The sequence below is a fragment of the Acomys minous genome (assembly GCF_964271855.1).
Source record: "Acomys minous genome assembly, chromosome: 12".
Classification (NCBI taxonomy): domain Eukaryota; kingdom Metazoa; phylum Chordata; class Mammalia; order Rodentia; family Muridae; genus Acomys; species Acomys minous.
In genome coordinates this window covers 46267075-46288256 of record NC_140493.1, presented here as the reverse complement: position 1 = coordinate 46288256, position 21182 = coordinate 46267075, and the positions used below count along the sequence as shown (strand labels likewise).

General features: G+C 40.2%; 1 long non-coding RNA gene across 2 annotated transcripts in view; it reads left to right on the top strand.

Moving 5' to 3' along the window:
* Positions 1-21182, top strand: part of LOC311579828 — a 107324-nt gene that overhangs the window by 1647 nt on the left and 84495 nt on the right. For both annotated transcript variants that reach the window (XR_014773258.1, XR_014773259.1), the window contains exons 2-3: positions 8991-9041; positions 11631-11699. This is a non-coding gene — a long non-coding RNA (uncharacterized lncRNA). The remainder of the gene's footprint in view (positions 1-8990; positions 9042-11630; positions 11700-21182) is intronic.

Here is a 21182-nt window from a genome sequence, read left to right as displayed (position 1 = left end):
AGATATAGAAATTGTTCTATTTCTGGTTTCATGTCCTCAGACATAACCAATGTCAAATTGAAAATATACATGAAAAAAATCTGTAATGAGAAGAAAGAATTGTATTCCTAATTTTTCCTAAACAAAATGACAAATGTTCACATAGCATTTACATTTTACTAGTTGTTATAAATAATCTCAAGATAACTTAAAGTATTAGAAAGGATGTGTGTAGGTTATATGCAAATTTAATGATATCTTATATAAGAGACTTTAAATTCAAGCAACCCTATATTCAAGGAGACTCCTGGAATAATCACTGTAGATACAAAAGTATGGTTCTATTTAATCAAGAGTATAAAAACAGTAGAAATTTTTTTTTTTTAAAAAGGAGTTAATAAGCAACTTTGCACTCAGGTTTTCGATTCATTATTTTACAAACCATTCTATGTTCTTTATTGGAGAAATAATCATCAAATTATCAGTAACAAAGATCCCCGAGGAGAAGACTGGCCCCCTGGTAGAGAAATCTTGGTGGTAATCAGCCATCTAGGAGATGTCAGTACTGGCGCAGAAGAATCTAGGGTGCTTAGCATTGGTGGTGGCTGTGGAAAAAGAGCCAGGTCTTGATTATAAAAAAGAATCCCTGGGATTTGGTGACGCCTGAGTTGGAAGCAAGAGAGGCATCTGTTCGTTATGTAACTCCAAAGTTGGAACAAGGAAGCTTGTAGTGCCAGGAGAGCAGTAGAAAAATTGGAAAGGAATGCTGTTTTAAACAGTGTGAGGAAAGGATGTGAGCTTATCTTCGCCATATTGAGTTGGAAGAGGCACCCAAGGGAGGCATCTAAGTAGAAAGAGCTGAAAGCAGTGGGGGTAGGCCAGGTTGAAAACTCCCATTCTAAAGATCTCAGGAAGGAAAATTTGGAAAGCACTGTCCCCAAGACAGAAGCTGCTGAATGGAAAAACTGCAGAGTCCTCTGAGGAAGGAGATGGAGCCAGGAAAGGCACTCACAGACAGAGAAGGCAGACGGATGGACAAACTAACAGGGAGGCAGATAGGTACACAGACAGACAGAGCCCCAGAGGACACTGTGCCCTAGAAGGCGGGTATCATTCCCAAAAGCAGACATCTCTGCTTACGTTACCAAAAAAAGATACAAAACCCAAAAGCTCTGAGAGAGTCTGGCACATAATATCTTTGTCTTTTCGTCCCTTTGGTCTTTCGGGTCTTGTATTAGTGCCAGAAGTGATATCAGCAACCAAGGATTCTGAGCAAGGACAGCTGAAAGACAGGAGGCAGAGTTTCATAATGTTTGGAGTTATGTACCTTTTTTCTAGTGAATGCACACAGAATTTGGATAACCTTCCTCCCATACAGCAGTGCTTTTGCTTTTAAAACCATCTCGATCCAATGTCAACCTGTGTGTCTCCTCCCCCCACACTACTGACAACGATGAATCTGTCATTATCAGTGCTTGGGGTTACATGAAGCAAGAGTGAATGGCTAGCCCCTCTTGCACTGCTTTCCTGTTTCCTCTTGCAAATGTCCCGCCACCCCCCACCCCACCCCACCCCACCCCCGGCCCATCCTCTCTGAGCCAGTCATAGCAAGTAGTAGGACTTAAGAGCTAGGCATTCCCATCCATCCTGGTAATGTTCATCCCTTGCCCAGGTACAGTGTGGGTATAGCAAACACTGAGAGGACTTTTTAGATCCCTCCTCAGGAAAGGATGTATCCCATTGGTGTGTGTGCCACGGGTATTTGAGGTCATGGGTTTTTGTTGTTGTTGTTGTTGTTGTTGTTGTTGTTTGTTTGTTTGTTTGTTTTGCTTTCTTTTGTTTTGTTTTTGGTCAGGATATGGAGCAGGAAGAACAAATTGTCTAATACGCAAATCTAATGATACCTCCACCTAGCTTAAAACTCATTACAGCTCAGCACTCAATTCCCTTCCCTTTACTTACTATAGGAATGTATAACCTGATTTCCTCTTACCTCATTACCACATCCCATGAAATATAATCCAAGATCCTGCCATGCAGTAGCACTGTTCCATGCTGTTTCCCCAGCCAATAGCTTTTCCTGCATCTTTTATTCTAGAAAACTTCTGTTCATTCCTCCAAACTCCTTTGAGTATTTAATGTAATTAAGAATGCTTTAAATCTACAATCAATGTCCTGGTCTTATATCCTGGAAAAATTTCAAAGACGATCCCAAGAGTTAGGGGAAAGGCTGTCTATTGTATCCATGGTAAGGGTGGGGTGTGCAAGCAACCCAAGTGTTAATCACTTGTAACATGTCATAGAGTTATGCATGATATTTTGAACATCAGCAACATAGCTTGCTCTGAAAAATACAGAAATGACTGACATAATTAAAGAGCATTGGTATTTATAGCATAGTAATGCTTGTATAAATGACAAACATACAAAAGAGCATTGGCATTTATAATGGGATCGATAATTTCAAAGAGACCTAACAAGAGTCATAAATTGATCTAAAGGAACTTCTTATCTGCATACTTCAATGCATCTCTCAAAGGCCCCTTTCTTATATGGCCCATGGGAGGCAGCAGGAACTCCCAGAACTAACAGGGTAGGGTTCTTGGGAAAGCTACAGAGAGTTGCAAGTGTGGGTGGGGTGAAGAAGCGACAGAATTTGAGCTTAGCACACTCTCCTTTATAATTCTCTGCTGGGAAGGCCTGAGACATTTCCTAATGGCAATCTACACATGAGCCATCCGTAATTAAGGCCCTCGTATTATATTTATAGTCTTCCAAAACTGAAGAAATCAAGAAAACAGTCATTAGTCCTTCAGTAGGGGAGCACTTTTTTTTTTTCTACAGTTACTGGTACACTTTCAAAATATAGGCCATTAAAAATAGAAGTCCTTTGTTCTTTGGTGTCTTATTTCTTCTTGGAAAATAATTAAAAAGATGAAAATAATATTAGAAAGGTCATTGTCCACGTCCTATCAAGGCATTACCTTTTAGCCCCAATTCCTCAAAATAGCCCTGCTCCAAGTTTAGATCAGTATGTGCTCCATCCAGGTTCTGCACCCTGCCCTGCCATGATTCATTTCTAATTAGCATGCCTCTTAGTGCTTCCACAGTAACTGCAAACAAGCTTGCAGTTTATAGGAGATAACTGTGGCTATTCTTCTGAAACCATATTCCCCAAAGGTCATAATAATGTGATCTGATGTTCCTGCTATTTAGTCATCTTTCAAAATAAATATTAATAGCAATACTTTTTCTTTTGAAACAAATTCCATTTCTTTCCCTCATTAGCTAATGAAAGAGCCTTCTCTCTCTCTCTCTCTCTCTCTCTCTCTCTCTCTCTCTCTCTCTCTCTCTCTCTCTCTCTCTCTCTCTCTTTGAGACAGGGTTTCTCTGTGTAGCCTTTGCTGTCCTGGACTCACTTTGTAGACCAGGCTGGCCTCAAACTCAGAGATCTGCCTGTCTCTCCCTCCCAAGTGCTGGGATTAAAGGAGTGTGCCACCACACCCGGAAGTAGCCTTCCAATTCTTATGAGGAACATATTGCATGGATTTGGGATTTGCAAACCCTGGGGTTTAGTTGTGCCTTCCCCTTATCTCATCTTTTTGGTTTGTTTGTTTCTTTGTTGTTCCATTTATTTTTGAGATTATATTTTAATTATAACATTTCTCCCTCCTCTTTTCTCTGTCCAAACCCTTCCGTATACTTATCCTTTCTTGTTTTCTAATTCATGATGCCTTTTTTCATCAATTGTTATTGTATGTATATATGTATACACACATACACACACATATATATTTATATATACATATATTCCTAAATATAAGATATTAAATCCATATAATGTTATTTGTATGTATGTTTTCAGGGCTGACTATTTGGTGCTGGATAACCAATTGGTGTGATTTTCCCTGGGGAGGACCACCTTTCCAGCTCCCAGCTTTACTCAGTTACCTGTAGTTCTTGATGTGGGGTTGAGACCTCAGGGGTTTTCCCCATCCTATTTGGCATGTTCATTGGTACCTCCTTGTTTAGCTCATGTTTGGACAGTCATGTTGGTGAGACCTTTTCAGTATAGCTTCTGATGTTTCTAGGAGATACAATCTCAGTAAAGGCCCTCATACCTGGTTCTTACAAACTTTTGCCATGTTCCCTGAGCCTTAGATATGGAAATATTTTGTAGATATCTCCATTGGGACTGGGTTCTACCACTCTGCCTATTGACTGGTTGTGGTTTTCTGTGGCGGTCTCTGTCTATAAGAAAGAGAAGTTCCCTTGATGAGTTATGAATACTATACTTACCTGTGGGAATAAGGACTAGTGTGTATAAGATTGTCTGTCATTACATATTGTTCTGATTTAGTAAATTAGTGGTTATAAGAACTGACCTGAGTGCCCCTTCCTCAGGAACTAGATTTCAAGTACCTGAAAGTGCCATATAGGCTTTCAAAGGATGAAAGCAACCAAGAATCCTACCCAGCTATAGTGCCTATGAACCACATCAACGACCAGCATGGCACAATATAGGTACAGTAGTGGCTGTACCAACTGCTCCCTCATTGAAACTAAAACCTGCTCAATAAGAGTAATACAAAGGCTGGTACTAGAAATCTAACAACTATGCAGTGTTAGTAAAATCATGGTTATTGGAGGACATTCTGTCTGCTCCTTTGATACTTTTAATCTCTTTGGACTTAATTTTACTCCCTGTCCATATTAGTTTTTGAAGCAGTAGTTATCAATCTTCATTATACTTTGGAGTCACTGTGGGAATGGCCCAAGATGCAAATATCAGGATCCCAAATATAAAAAACTTTCATTTGGTGTGCATGGCCTGGGCCTATACCTCTTTGGAAGGCTTTAACTTCCCCATATGTTTTTATGTCTATTATCAACCATGATTGAGATCCATTGCCATTGGAAAGATTTAAAGCACATGGGGGTCTAATTCATCAAATCTTGTACCACATAAGGCCATTTCTGTGGATGATTACATTTCTCTATATTGAGACTAAAGAGTCATATTCTTACTCATGCATTACCAAAGGTAACTGGACAAACTCCTGAGACCAAATGTAAAGGACAGGCTTCTATTCATTACCCACCCTTTCTGAGACAACCTGGACATTTGCTAAGGCACACTCCCCTGACCATCTCCTAAGCCAACATCTCAGTCATCTACGCCTTCCACAAAGAACCACAAATGGTGAGGGAGCAAAATCCTGAGACAATAAGGTTAAGAGCTCTTGATTAAATCAGACAAAACAGCCTTAGAAACACTATCATTTTAGACAATTAGAAGGAAGCATTATCTCTCATTGCTATTTACTAAAATGCTAGCTAGCTTTAGCATTTAACACAGGGTGGAATGTATTTGCTAAAAGGGAGAGAAAACAGTCTCCTCAATACAATGACATCCCAGGCAGTAAGGGTTTGTACAAGACTTTCATGACAATTGGAGTCACATCTTACTTATTGCTTTATTCTCTGTCGTTAAGTACGTTAGGTGCTTAAGAAATATTGAAGAAGGATGGGAAAGAGAAAAGGGGGAGGAGAAGAAGAGCATATGGATAAAATGCACAGACAAGTGAAGGATTAGAAGAGAGCCCTTTGATAAGCTAGAGAAACAGCCCCAACCCTACCCTCCACAACTGTGTGCACACTGCTATGATCAACTTTGTTGTGAGGAAATCAAAACTTGAAGAATTGAATTAGTCTCTGAAAGTTATACAAGTGAATAATGGCCTTGAAATTGATTTCTCATCGGTCTGCTCCTAAAGCTCAGCTCTTAGCCACAGAATTCAGGGTTAGCTGAAGAGCAAATGGGTCCAAAGGGAACTGCAGGTACATGTTATAAAGAGACAATTGTCCCTCTGTCAGTTGATCTATAGGACACAGGAGGAATTGTCTAAGATGAGATTTTCTTTGAGATTTCCAGTGGATGGACTAATGACACAGGGACATAATATTTATTATGAACTTATGGCACAGTATCTGGGCAGACTCTCAGCTATTTTAATCTGACTATACTGTCCTGGCTTACATCCCACCATGTGACCTGTTACTGTCCATTTTAGTCTCTAGTCCTGGCTCCTGCTAATTCCTTCTTGTCTGGCTGGTGACCCTGTGCCTCTGCTTCCTTCCCAGAGTCCCTGACTCTCCAGAAGTCCTCCCTCCCTTTCCTTCCTCAACTATTGGCCATTCTGTTCTTTATTTAACCAATCAGAAGGTGATGGAGAACAGTGTTTACAAAATATTGAGCCAGGAGGTGCTTCATAAAAATGGCAATGCGAAAGTCTGGCTTGTCATCAGATCAGCATTTGAATACTGCAAAGGCAATCTACACAGCTTCCAAAACTATAGAAATGACAGAGATTTGCTACCTCAACAGTCACCGAAGTTTCCTCTGTGACATTGAGAGCATTTATCTCTTCAACCTACTGGCCCAGAATATCTGACAGACTTTTCTGTGATGCAAGAATTGTGACAGACTTGCCAACCTGGGTCTGGCAGAATTTGGCAGCCAGTTTCCTTTGCATACTGCTTGTCCATAGGTTGGACATCATACTGTCAGCAGTTGAGGCAAGACTAGTTTTTCCCCCCAGTGGCTAGTTTTGCCACATTTAAAGCAAACTCCACGTGGAGGTTCTTTGATGTTCATCATCTTCTTTGAAGTACTATGGGATGCTGCCAGGAGCACACATGCCTCACTATTTTTCAAAATGCTTTTTGTTATTAAAACATCTTTAATGACATATTCTGTAGGTTTCTTAGGTTTTTGAAGAACACCTATCTATATATAGTGGATCTGAATAGACACATGCTTCTAGCTATTTACTATCTGATTAACTTTGAAAACATCTACAGGAGGCTAAACATAGCTAATTTATGTAATTAACTAACCAAGTGCCTAACAAGGCCACGCATTTGATCAACTGACTACTAACTTGCATTTCTTAATTATTCTAAACAGTTTGTAATAGTAGCTTTCCAAAGGACTACAACATCACATCACATTTTAAATGACTTGCATAGGTACAATACATTAAATAAGAGTTGAAACAGATACACTATTGGTTGTAACAAAATATAGTATTAAATTTGTATCAATATACAAAAATCTATACCAATGTAAAATACTTGAGTCTTGTTGCTTTATAGTCTAAAAGTAGATTCAATAATCTACCCTTTTATTCTATAATTCCTATACCCTTTCTTTTTTCTTTTCATCTCTTCTTTCTACTTTTCTACCTTGAACTAGATAGTAGACAAAGAAGAAAAAAGGAAAGAAAAGAAAGAAAGCAAGAAATCTTTTAGTACACCTCCCCTATATTTTGTTTCCTCCTTAACCAAGACCATTAACAACTTGTAACCACCCCCCTTAAATGATGACAAACATCCATCACCCATAAATGACCAAAGATCATCTACCCCACCTCTTAGGAATGGGGCATAGGTCTTTTAAAATTGTTTCCTGCTGTCTGGGGACAACAACATCTTTTGAGGACCCTAAGAAAATTGAAATATTGCCCAAGTCCTGGGAGAGCTAGCTATATCATTTCTTGTCCTGTCTCTGTGTGATAGAAACGTGCGGGGCTTGACTGAAGTCCTGGATGAAACAATCCGTGAGGGCGGAGCATCTTAGTTAGCTGTTTTGAAGTTGTTCTGCATGCAGATTTTTGAGGAAACAGCTGTTGTGGCAGTCTGTGAGGTTGGATCACCTGGGATACTTGTCTTTTTTTGGCATCTGGTCCTTTTGCTCTGTAAACATAAACTTTTAAAGGTGCTATACATTTCTGCGTTAACACATGTATGGAATGTGTGGTGTATACAAATCGGCTAAAGATGATTTTCTTGCTCTTTGAGCAGGTGAAAGACATCAAACTGCATAAGTCCATTTGGATTGTATAATCGAGTTTCAATATAAATTTCCATCCATGCCATATGAAAGTCCATGCATGTAAGTCCTGAGGACTCTGTGGTTAACAAGATTTATTTACTATGCAGAGACTTTTTCATAACTCAGCCTGTTTCAAAGATATTTCCATATAGAGGGATCAGCATATATATTAGCTATTTTTCTGTCCTTGATTTTTTTTCCTTCATGTCTGCTACCAAGATTTTCAGCTTGTTTCCCCAGGACAAATATGGTCTTAACTTTGATGGAATTCACAACTTTTCTTTTCCTTTGAAACAAACAAACTTCTCCTCCAGTGCAACACATTTTCTGCTTTCCATTCTGAACTTAAGACATCCTTATAATATATAGGATGTTCTGATTCATCAGTCCTTTTTAAAATCCAGTGTTTTTCAGTAGCTGTGTTACCTCTCTCATTGCCATTTAAAACATTTAAATTCAACAAGGCATTGTTTAATGTGTCTCTGGGAGATCCCATATCCCTCTTCTGTTCTATGAGCATTTCCTCTGAAGATCTGTTAGACCTCTGTACTGTTGTTTGTAGAGAGATGTATCTGTACCATTTTCTATGCAGTAATATCTAGAAACATGCTTTACTTTACTAGATACATATACTGGAGCATCATCAGCTTCAATCTGTAAAAGCATCTTTACCATCGCCATCACCCCTAACGAATGTGTAATTATGGAATGAGCCTTTTCAGAATTCAAGGCAAAACCCACTGAACTCTTGAATAGGTATAATTTGTCCACCCATAGTTGAGGGCCTGGTTTTAATATGGCTGACATCAACTCTCTTCAATCTTTTGGAGTTACTCAATCTTGTGTGGCCCAATTATTAAGTATATCTGTTTTATATAAGTTAAATACATGTCAAGAGACATTACTAGTGTTTTAAATCTATTTAAGTCTAATGCCTCTATGGGCTGCCATTCGGTTTCTTGATAACCCTGTGGATTTTTCTCATCTGTAACTACCTTTTCTGTGGTTGCTGTAGGTTCTAGATTGGATGTTTTTAAGATTTTTATTTTATTTTGATGCGAAAGATCACCAAATCTCTGTTCTATCACCTCAATTCTACCAATCATTTCCTCAGCAAATATAACAGTGCCTCTGAGTCACGATCTGGCTGGACTACAAGAAGCAGGTAATGATAGCAATAATCTATTCAGAGCTGGGAGCATTGGTCTAACCGAGGCATGCAGAAACTAGCACTTGCCATCTGAAAATGCTTCCACCCGCCATGGAGAGACGTGCTTGGAAGCTCAACTAAGCAAAAGGCAAAACCAAAAGTTCATGATGACATGAACGTAAGCAGATGTGAAATGTAGTTAAGACTTTGAAATATGGGGACTGAGAAGATGGCTTAGTCAATACAGAGCTTCACACTGGCGTTAGAGTCCACAAGAGAGAGCTGGTGCACCCTTGTAATCTCAGCACAAGAAAGGCAAAGAAAGGAGGATACCTGGCTCTTGCTGGTCAGCCAGCTTGGCCTATATGGAAAGCTCCAGGCCAGTGAGACCCCCAAGTCATAAAACAATGTGGATAGCAATTAAGGAACAGCACTAAGCCTGACCATTCACACATGCACCCTGCTAAACTTGGATAAGACTAAATACTTGACTACATATTTAATAACGTTCATTTACAAATATTTTCTAATAATGTTAAACTCAGAAGAATACTTAAATGTGAAAAAAAACACCAAACTTTGGTATTATAAGACAGTACTCTGTAGTATCACAGATAAGTCTGTATTCATTTTTATTAGGTCTTAAAATACAGGCTACATTTCTGAGTTGCTTATCCCTTCCAAAAAGACTCAATAAGTGTGGTATTTCACAACTAAGGAGAAACACCGCATGAAATAATAAATGCAATATATGTCAAGACTAAAATTTTCTTGGGCTAAATATGGAGAAGAGGTATTTACTGAATGTTGGTAGAAGGTAGAATAAGCAGCTCTGAGAACCACTATGTATTACCTGTTAAAATAAGACAATCTGATAGATTTCTAAAGGCCTACGTCTAAATGATTTTTATTTAAAATAATCAGTAATCATTTTAACGTAGCTTAAAACTAGCATCAAATGGAGAGAAGGATATGTGGGTTATGGACAGAAACTCCCAAAACTCAAAAGGTTGCAATTATAAAATGGAAATGTGTCAAAGCTATTAGCAGAAAGATCTCTTTGTCACATATCTCAACTGCTGATCTCTTTCTGTACAGTTTGTGCAACAGAAGATGCTCATAAGATAGCTCTCAAAATATCAATCCACTCTGAACATGTCTCTGGTAATTAATCCTAGGCCTAGGTCAGGAGAGCTGATTGGTATAAGCTTGAAATGATCTCCGACCTTGTTTCAACAAACAAATGGTACACCAGTCCCTGCCATAGCACTGCTGTAAGACAAACTGTCCGTGACTCAGAGGTGGAAAACAACAACCATTCATCATTTCTCTTGGATTTGTGTCTCCTGTGGGAAGTTCTACTGATCTGGATTAAACATGAAGGGGTTTGGCCAGATCTACCTGTGCATCCAAATTTGGTTGGGAGTCTGTCTTGGGGATGGCTATTTTAGCATAACCTTGTCTGGGACAACCTGGACCTAATCTACATGTCTTTTGAAGTCCAACCACACCAGCTTGGAGTGGTTCACATAACAGTGACAGGGTTCCAAAGGAGAAAGTACTGATTTGCAGCAGTTTTTAAAGCTTTGGTTTAGTCAAGGCTTATTACAAAAAACGGAACCCAGTATCCAAAGAAGAAAAGAAAACATCAGCAGGCAAGGATGATCCACAGTGGAAGACTGTACATGAAGCTATCCATAGAGTTAATTACTCTATCCATAGAGTAATGGACAGTATAAATCCATCTGTGTGAAACTATACTTCCATGTGAAGGATTTATCATTGTAAGTTAAGATGATCTTTGTAAGTTGGTAATAGAAGAATCTTACTTATTCCTCACTAGTGCTCTATGAGATGACGGTCACTTATCAGCTTGTTACAAACAAGGAAACTGTGTCAAGGAGAAGTCAGGTCTGGGATTCTAGGCCAGTTCTTCCTGACCATACACTTTGCAAATCATTGGCTTAGTAGACTAGGTCATGCTGTGGTAGGTTCACTGGCGATTATTTTAAGGAAAAAGTTTAGGCTCAAAAGATCAAAATACTCTTTGTATATAGAATGCACTTGCTTCTGTTTTGATCTGAATGTGTTCCCTCCAAACTTCTTCTAGATTCTCCTTATGGTAGTAATAAAAGATAGGGGCTTCAAGAAGTAATTAGGGGCCTGGGAAAATTTCAGTTAATAAAGTACTTGCTGTCCAAGCATGAGGAGCTGGGTATGGTTCCTAGTACTTATTAGCTTGTTTTAATATGGGCTGCAGACCAATCCCTAGAGCATGCTGGTCAGCTAGGCTAGCCTAATAAGTGAGACTCAGATACGAGTGATAGACCCTGCCTCAAAAACAAACAAACAAACAAACAAACAAACAAACAAACAGGACAAAGAAACAAGACCTGAGTTTGACCTCTTACGTCCACGTGTATACTCTTGAACATATACACATACACTTGCAAAATGATTAGGTCCTGATGGCTTTGTCCTCATGAACATATTGTTGCTCTTATGATAAAGTATCAGAGTGAGTTTGCTCTCCTGTCCTTCTACTCCCCTGCCATATGAGACCATGGTGTTTATCCCTTCTGTTCTGTTTGGCTCTTCCATCAGGTATCAAGAAAGCTCTCATCCGGTCCTAGTGCCAACAGCAGTGTCTTGGATTCCCTAGTCTTCAGAATGGTAAGAAATAAACCTTTCTGGCACTGTTCTACAGGCACAAATGGACTGAGGTAGGCTCTTGAGTGTAAGACTGACTCGTGATGTTTCTTTTTATGAGTAGCAAAGCTCTTTCATTTTTCTCCTGGCTGAGTACGTGAAGCTAAGTCCCCTTGCCCAATCCAGGATGATCTGGCTAACTGGTGACAGTTTCCTCTTTGACTTGATCTTGAGCTCTGGCCCTCTAATCAGTTATTGCTTTGCTGACTTCTCTTTAGTTTAAGAGTCTATTTGTTAGTGAGCACCCTCCACCGGCAAGAGAGGACTTTAAAGTCCTTGGCAAGTCTAGGTTCACAGTGCAACAGAGGGTATCAGATTCTGCCTCAAAATACCTGCTGTAAAGAAAAATATTCCTTTAATGATGATGAAACCAAAGTTCTCTGAAGTTGAAAATATTGCTAAGGGCTCTACACTTGAGAATCGGCCATCGCAGTCCAGTATATATTCCTCTGGGTACTCTAGCTAAGCTTAGGAAATACATTACCCAACAAGGAACTGACAGCTTCTTACATTTTAGTCTAGAGCTTGGGAAAATGCTGATGCTGTGAACGAAGCTGTGTTCTTGTCACTGTATCTTTCTTGCTCTTTATCGCTGACTGACTGAGTTGCTGGATCCTGTGGTGGATCCTGTGGATTAACAGTAAGGCTCAAGAGGGCTAAGTATCCCTTGGAGAGCTAGCATGGCCGCACATCCTCCCGCCTCTTCTAACACTTGGTGCTGCTGCCCTTTCCCCTCCTCTGAACACTGTTCCAGAATCCTGACTTTCACTGTGGACTGTGAACTGCTTTGGTTAGTGGAATCCTCTAGTCCACTAAAATAGGAAAGTAGAAGAGAAGAACACAGAGGGGCAATTGCAGTCTGTGGGTAGTATGTCTGCACCTCCAACACAAAGCACGTTCACAGCCCATGTAGCAAAATGAGGCATTGCTCTTGCCAGCCCTATGCCTCCTTCCCCCGGCTAAGGAATGTTTCTTTTTTTGGAAGGCAGGCTTGAGACAGGGTTTCTCTGTGTAGCCTTGGCTGTCCTGGACTCACTTTGTAGACCAGGCTGGCTTCGAACTCACAGCAATCCACCTGCCTCTGCTTCCCGAGTGCTGGGATTAAAGGTGTGCAAGTCACTAATTTGCGAAGCATCTGAGACATATACACTATTCTTGTGGCCCCAGTACTAAGCAGTAAGTCATTAAGCAGTTTTGGTCAGCTTTCTTATCTATATGACTACAAACAAGGGGGTGATGGGGCTGTAGTTCTTATCACTGGACATCTGCTGTGTAAGCTTTGACCTCTCATAGTTTTATTAGGGTGAGTAAGCTGATGGGTCGGGGGTGGGGGGACATCCTCTTACCTCTATTTGATCTCAACACCATGGCTACTGCTAACTGAACATCCTCATTAATTAACAACTCAAAATAGTTGGGGGCCAGAGAGAAGGCTCAGTAATGGCAAAGGTACTCTTTTTTGTGCCTGATGACCCGAGTTTGATCCCTAGATCTGACTGTAAAAGGAAAGAACAAACAAACAAAAAAACAAAAGAAAACAAAACAAAACAAAAAAACAAAAGGAAAGAACCAACTGCTGAAAGTTGTCTTTGTTCATAATCTACTCCCACCCTTTCCCCACCCTTTTTACCTCCCTCTCCACATACACACTTAAAATACAATCTTAAAAAATTGTCATGAGTACACAACAAAGTATCCTGTTGGGTGCTGGGACACAAGAGCCACTAACTCACAGTGATTACAATATGGTTATGCAGACCTTAAACAAGTGCATGAACAAGCATATAATTATAAGTTGTAAGTGCTGTAAAGCAACTTAAAAAATATTCTGGGAAAAAGAGATCCAAGTACAGGGTTCTATTTATTACATAAGGGCTTGGGCGGCTTCTCTATTACATGCCGGTAGGTAGCTCAATTCAGATGCAGCCTACAAAGTGGTACACACCTTGCAGTGAAGTGGTAATGAAACAGTTTAAACTCTGTCTGCTCTTCTGTTACCACAATGTGCTGACTGCTGTAAACAAGGTCAGCAGTAAAGCTCTCGCTGGCAGAGTCTTTTGTTTGTCTGGTTCTAATTAATCTCCGTGGTTATTGTTGAGATCTAAAATGTTATGTGTAATTAGCACATTTTTGATGCTTATCCTTTCACTCACTCTTCTATATGGGAGTTACTTTAAAGAAGTCCCAGTTTTTTTTTTACTTTTTTGTTCTCCTTTATTAATTTATTCTTGTTACATCTCAATGGTTATCCCATCCCTTGTATCCTCCCATTCTTCCCTCCCTCCCATTTTCCCCATATTCCCCTCCTTTATGACTGTTCCTGAGGGGGATTACCTCCCCCTGTATATGTTCATAGGGTATCAAGTCTCTTCTTGGTAACCTGCTGTCCTTCCTCTGAGTGCCACCAGGTCTCCCCCTCCAGGGGACATGGTCAAAGGTGAGGCACCAGAGTATGTGAGAAAGTCATATCCCACTCTCCACTCTACTGTGGAGAGTGTTCTGTCCATTGGCTAGATCTGGGTCGGAGTTTAAGGTTTACCGCCTGTATTGTCCTTAGCTAGAAATGATCATAATGAGTGAGTTAACCCAGAAGCAGAAAGAATCAAATGGTATATACTCACCTATATCTGCATATTAGCCCAAGGGGCATGTCCCACGAAAGCCTTCACTTACCAAGAAACTGAGACAGAGGGGAGGACATTCTAGTGGGACTCTAGATGAGAGAATCATGGGAGAATGGCAAAGTAGAAGGATCCAGAGGGTCCTAGAAGCCTACAAGTAGAACATTATGATAGGCAGATTTGGGCACAGGGGTCCCACTCAAACTAAGGCACCAGCCAAGGACAATACAGGCGGAAAAACTTAAACCCCTACCCAGATCTAGCCAATGGACAGAACACTCTCCCCAGTAGAGTGGAGAGTGGAATATTACTTTCTCACATACTCTGGTGCCTCACCTTTGACCAGAAGTCCCAGTTATAAAATTGGACCTTAACTAGTTTTAGTGGCACATTCCCATAGCTCTAGCTGCCCAACAAGCTGAGGAAAGATCACTGATTACTTGAGTTCAGACATTGAATTTAGCCTCAGTTTTGAAAAGAAAAAGGAGGGAACAAATAGTATATAGAGAAAAGGAGGACAGGAGAGGGAAAGTGATAAAGAAAGGTAGAGAAAGAGAGAAGGGAGGGGAAGGGGGGACAGACAGGAGGAAGGAAGGGAAGGGGTGAGGCTTTTTATACATGGGGACATGTTCCTTTTGAGAACCAGTGCATGGTGGTTCTGAATTGTTCAAATGCCTTTCTGACTCACCTGTCTCCAAACTCTGTGGCACAACATAGCCCTGCAATTTAAAAGTGGATTTGAAATAAATAATGACAGCAGCATGACTAAGAAGCAGAACTTGAAGTACTTCAACTCCACGACTTCTTGGAGTTTTTAGTTGAGCTTTATTTAAAACAGCATGTTGCAAAGTGGGTGGCATAGTATTGAGTAAGTGAAATATCCCCTGCATGAACTCTTTTATTGATTTTAATACTATTATTAAATTGTTTTCAAAGTAAACATGAATTAATATTACATTTGATTTTGTCATTGTGTAAATATTCGTGTCATATGAGCAGGAACAAGATAAAAAGGGATCTTGGGATGAGGATTGTATTGAGTCTGTCAGAAAATGGCTTACTGTGTGAGCATGAAGGTCTAAGTGTGAATCCCTAGCACTTGTGTGCAAGGCAGGTGTGGTGGTTCACACCTTATCATTAGCACTAAGGGTGGCAGAGCCAGGAGAAGTTCTGGGGCTTGCTGGTTAGCTAGCCTAGCCAAATTGGCAAGCTTCAGGTCCAAGGATGAAAATATGGAATGGGGGAAGGACTAAGACGCTGACCTCTGTTCTACACACATGCACATACATATGTGTACATACCCTGACATACATGTACATATTCATACTAACTTGTACAAACAGAGAAATACAATGTTGGTAAGAGCACAGTTGGTGCCACTGGACTTTCTGAGATGAACATCTGCCCAGTAAAAATCTCCTCATGGGCAATGGACAGAATATTTCCATCTAGAGAGACACTCAGCCGGTGTCTTAGCTTAGTCCACTGCCCATCTAGGTTTGAGCTAATTATACAGGAAGCCAAAAGCTAGTTACAGCAACTAGGGTAAGAAGTTTTGCTTGAAATGTTATGGGAAAATAAGGAAAGGATCATGTCCTAAGGCTAAGAGCTGAGTAGCCACCTCTCTGTTTGATGTGCCCTCCATCCTGCCTGATTTATTGGGTTTTAATAAAGACTGAAGTGCAAGAAACTCTCACAAACTACAAGGAATATTAATACAACACACATGAGGGTGTAATTCTCCTTTTCACATACAGTTTTTATCTCCAACAGCCAACCTCATAGAAGTTGGGATTGGTTTTTCCCCCTAAGGAACCTGGAAAGTTTCGTAATTTATATAAGTCTTTGGTAGAGGCCACTTGTAACATCAGAGCATCCTTGATTGAATAATCTACAAGCAAATGAAAAAGAAAAAAGGTTGGAAAGAGAGAGAGAGAGAGAGAAAAGACTAACAGATCTGTGAGCAAATTCAAAAGGAATAAAATCTCCCAAAGACAGCATGGCCTGTCAGGACAATCCCCAATAATTTGTGAAAAAAAATGGCAGATGAAGGCCCCATTTTAATGTTAGACTTGGCTTTCCACTAGTTATGCAAAACCACAGTAAAGGTTGGCACACTTTTAATGGCACCACAAAAGGCAAGCTTGGCGGGATACAGAAGTCTGAACAGAAGGGACCATTAGATGACTCAGATAAACAAACGCAGCGTGAAGAATAGATTGTCGGGGAAGGGAAGCTGGGAGACGTCATTGATTTCCTTGGACATGATTTTCCATCCACAAACATAAGGCAACAGAACTTTATATAAGTAGGTAGGTGCCAGAGCTTAGACATTTAGTCAGTCTAAAAACAATCTAATTTAATTGCAAATCTTTTAAGAGTACTTTGGCCGCAGAGTTATTCTAATATTCAATAAAACTGACATTAACATGGCCTGAGCTGCCTTCTCATACTCCCAAGAAAACAAAGCATACCTTCTAAATCATATCAAGACATGTTAACAAATTTAGCATAAGATTTCCTAAACCAACAACAGTTTCCAACTGCTATTATAACGATGTAGGCTAGTAGAAAGCATTTTTTATTGCATTAACTAACAATATTTGAGCCTCCCATGGTTCCATCTGGAAAATAAAGTACCCTCTGTCTAGATGTTTTAAAAGAAAAGATGTTTTAAAAGAAATGCATGCCAACTACAGAGGATGTAGAAGCTATAGATGAATGTAAAGGAGAAAATACCATTATAGTCAAATTCACCCCATTCCTGCCTATAATTTTCCTTCTTTCTTTCCAGCATAAACACCTAAGTTTTAGTATCAGCAGAAAGTAATGTCATGGACTTTGCAAAGGCATAGGCATGGAAAATTCAACAGAATCCATTTCTGATGTATTTTTTATATTACTTAGTTGCTGGCCCATGGGAGCCTACAGAGACTGAACTAACATCCAAAGATCATGCATGGGCTGGACCTAGAGCCCCCACACATATGTAGCCGATGTGCAGCTTAGTGATCATGTGGGTCTCCTAACAACAAGACTCTGTTGCCTGCTTTTGGATCCTTTTTTCCTAGCTGGGCTGCCTTGCCTGTCCTCAGCAGGAGAAAATGCACTTTGTCTTGCTGTGACTTTGAGGTGGCAGGGTGGGTTGATACTCCTTAGGGACCTCCCCTTCTTTGAGAAGAAGGGGTGGGGGAAACGGGGAGAGGGGGCATAAGGGAAGGACTGGGAGGAGACATGAGGAATCAAGCTATAAAGTGATTAAATAAGTAAAATTTTTAAAAATTACTCTCCATAGATTTAAATGACAAAAAAAAAAAGGAAAGAAAGAAAGAAAGAAAGAAAGAAAGAAAAGAAAAAAAAAGAAAAGAAAAGAAAAAAGAAAAAAAAGAATTTACTTAAAGATACTGGATAATCCCCATAATAGTCAGGAAATCTGAAGCTTTCAATCCAGGGGCCCTAGTCTAGTAAAACAAAATGGGCCTAGTACAGAGACACCTGAACACTGCCAGCAACCCTGGTGTTGTTGTTTCAAGCCCTGATTCTGGGCAATGCTACTATTGCCTGTAGAGCTCAGAGTACCTTCTACTATGTCTACTGTCACCCATTCCAAGCAAATATGCAAAGGGGTCCCTGCCAATTTTCTGTTTTCATTATAATTTCCTATTTCAGAGTTTGGTAGAGATAGGTTCATGGGCAAACAGTTGCTAAAATAGATGGGAGAGCAACGACCTGACATGTAAGATCCTAGGGGAAGAAGGCTTGCTTTTGAGGGGTGGATTTCTGTGGGAGTCCGCTTTCTATCATTAAAACAATATACTGAGATTAATCAACTTACTGAGGTAAAAGGCTTATTTAGTTCATGCTTTTGGACGGAGCATCTTCTCATGGTATCAGATAATCATGGCAGAGACCATGAGGCTTACTTCATGACCACAATGACATGCCCGAGTCACCAAAAGGTCTCTCTCTGGGCTCCATCTTCTGAAGGCTTCAGAATTTCCCAATAGCCCACAATTGGGACTAACATTTTAACATCAATCACTAGAGACGTTCAACATCTTAATGTCAGCAATTCTTTGTATTTAGAAAAGTTTTGATGTCAGCCAGGCAAAAATGCCCATTTGGGTGCTCAGGATCAGCATAACTGCTTTGTTTTCCCCAAGTTTTTGCCATTAAAATCAGCCAATTAATAGAAACTTCACCTCCTGTACCCTATAGGCATCACTTCCACGAGGAAGCCAACATAGTCATTTTAGCTGTCAGTCTAACTCCAAGTCTAGGGTGTCTGAAGGTTTCTATTCTTCCAGTCCAGCTGGAATTCTTTTCTCAATAGTCTATATTCTGTGGAAATAATTAATGAAGTACATCATCGTATCTACATCTCTTAAAACACTGGTGGGCAAAGGACAAAATGGCAATCATCATTCTTTACGTATACACAAAAGGCAGGCAGTGAGGGGGAAAGAACTAATAGGTACTGAACACTCACTGCTTTAATTGTATAAAGGGCTACAGTTGGCATTCATGATAGATGAGAATGTATTTGCTGTTATCTTTGACCTCAGCTCCTCTGGTGTTTGAGGTCCTGTACTTAGTCCAAGACTTTGGCTTTTCACTCCGCATGAGTACATCCTTCGTATTCCACTTACATGGGCTACTGTTATCTTCTATTAACTTTGGTTACCATCCAAAGCAGAAGAACAAGGAATAATATCATAGCAATTACCCCTGAGCTTTTGAGATAGCCTACCTTATCCCCCTGTGGGATGGAGTTCCCAATCTTCCCCAATTATCAGAATTAGTCACCTCAGACAATGTCCTAGATCTCATTTTTCCCAGTACTTACAGTGGAGAAGTCTTAACAGGGAGATGGTGACATAGCTTCTATTAAAAGAAAATAGTGGCATGTGTGTCTTAAGAGAAACATTTGTCACTTGGGTACTAACTTTTCTAAGCCATTAAATTTCAGAGCTGTGGAAAGCAGTACAGTCCACCCTGGCTATAGGAGGAACCGCCTGTGCATTACTATCTACCTCAGAGTGTGTACTACACTTTCCTATCCATCTTTAACTCAAGCTTGCAAGAGAGCCCAGCTGACATAATAACTGTGATTTCAAAATCTTGTCACCACTCCAGAAGCCAGGAGTCCCCAGGCAATAGGGTACAGGGCAAGGTTCCTTAATGTCCCACTTTTCTTGCAAAGAGAGAGTTTCTTCTGATGAATCAATGTTTTCTGTGACACTATGATGTCTTTTAAAGTCTTTAGATGATTGGCTCAGGCCAACTCCCACAGGAGAAGACAATATCTTTAATCAATTCAAGATTCAAATGTTAATCTTACCTAAAACCTCCTTGCAGACCTACCCAGAATAATGCTTGAATAAATGTCTGGGCATTTTAGAGCACAGTTGTATAGCATTAAACTACCTTACTGGTTTTACCAGGCTGTATCTGAACTGAAGGCCATATGATAGGAAGCTAGCATTAAGTCCTAGCGCCCAGAAATGGGGCACTTAATCGTTGTTAAGCATCTGTTTCAGGTATTTGTTTCTAACTTGCTATCAGATATGAGAGGTCCTGTAAGACCTGTCAGGGGTTCATCACCGGCTCATTATTCCTTCCACATGTGTTGCCACTGAAGCAAATGATGAATGATTGAGGACATCCTTGGAGATTTGGTGGGTTAGATATCCCCCCTTTGTTGTTGTTGTGTCTTTTTTCTTTCTACTCTGGGGTATATGCTGGCCCTCACAACTGTGAAGCTAGCCTAAGGTGATGTAGTCAAGAAGCACCAGTGATTAACAGGACTTCTGCTAATCATATGGCACTGTGTATATGCACCTGTGTGTGGGTAGCTATCAAGTCATACAACATACATTATCATAATAGCATAACTCTGTGCCTGAATTGCCCTCAAGATTCTCAAAACAAGACTGGGGGATATTTCTCACATTTCAGTGGATTATCAACTCCTTGGTCTCAGCCTGGGAGAGACTAGAACTTCCATATTAATAGAGAGATGTTGGCTTTTATAGCTATAAAGAGTGGCCAGAAGAACCTATGGGTATGTGATGTTTGGCCTGAAAACTGAATGGAATGAGGAATGTACTCAATGGACAACCAAGAAAGAGTGTTGAATACACAGAGAACTGTAGGCTCACAGGCACCATTGGGAGGAAGGATGGGATGATAGACAAAGCCCCAATCAGAGCATAGAGAGTGAGGTAGAAAATAAAAGCTGGGAGATGAGATGGGCGGAGTTCTCTGCTGCTCTGGTTGCCTTGTACATAAGGCCTTCCCCCACACACATTAGAATGATAGTTAAATGGGGAAACCCTAAACAGTAAGAGAAATGTAGACAGCTACAGTCTAACAAAATATAGGACACAATTAGGGAAGAAATTGGGTCAGGGCCTTTGCAGAAGACAAAGGAAGGACCACGAGGAGGGTGAACCTGCGTTGTATATGAAAACAGTTGCTGGAGCCTGCAAATCAGAGATTCTTGGAGTATGTCATCCTTCTAGCATCACCTGGTGGAATCCAGAGTCCAGAGCTCTTGTGGGATAAATTCTATCATCATAAAATTTATATGTTTAAACAATTAACCCTCAGTACCCCAGAGTATAATTCATTAGGTACCCAGCTCTTAAATAAACAAGTAAATTAAAATAAGGTCATTGGAGTAGATCATAATTCAGTCTGACTGGTACCCTAGAGGATGTTAGGGCACAAGCACATGGAGAGAGCAGCATGAAGACACAGCAAGAGGGAAGCCATATTTAAGCAGAAAGTGACCTCAGAAGAAACCAACCTGGCTGCCATCTGA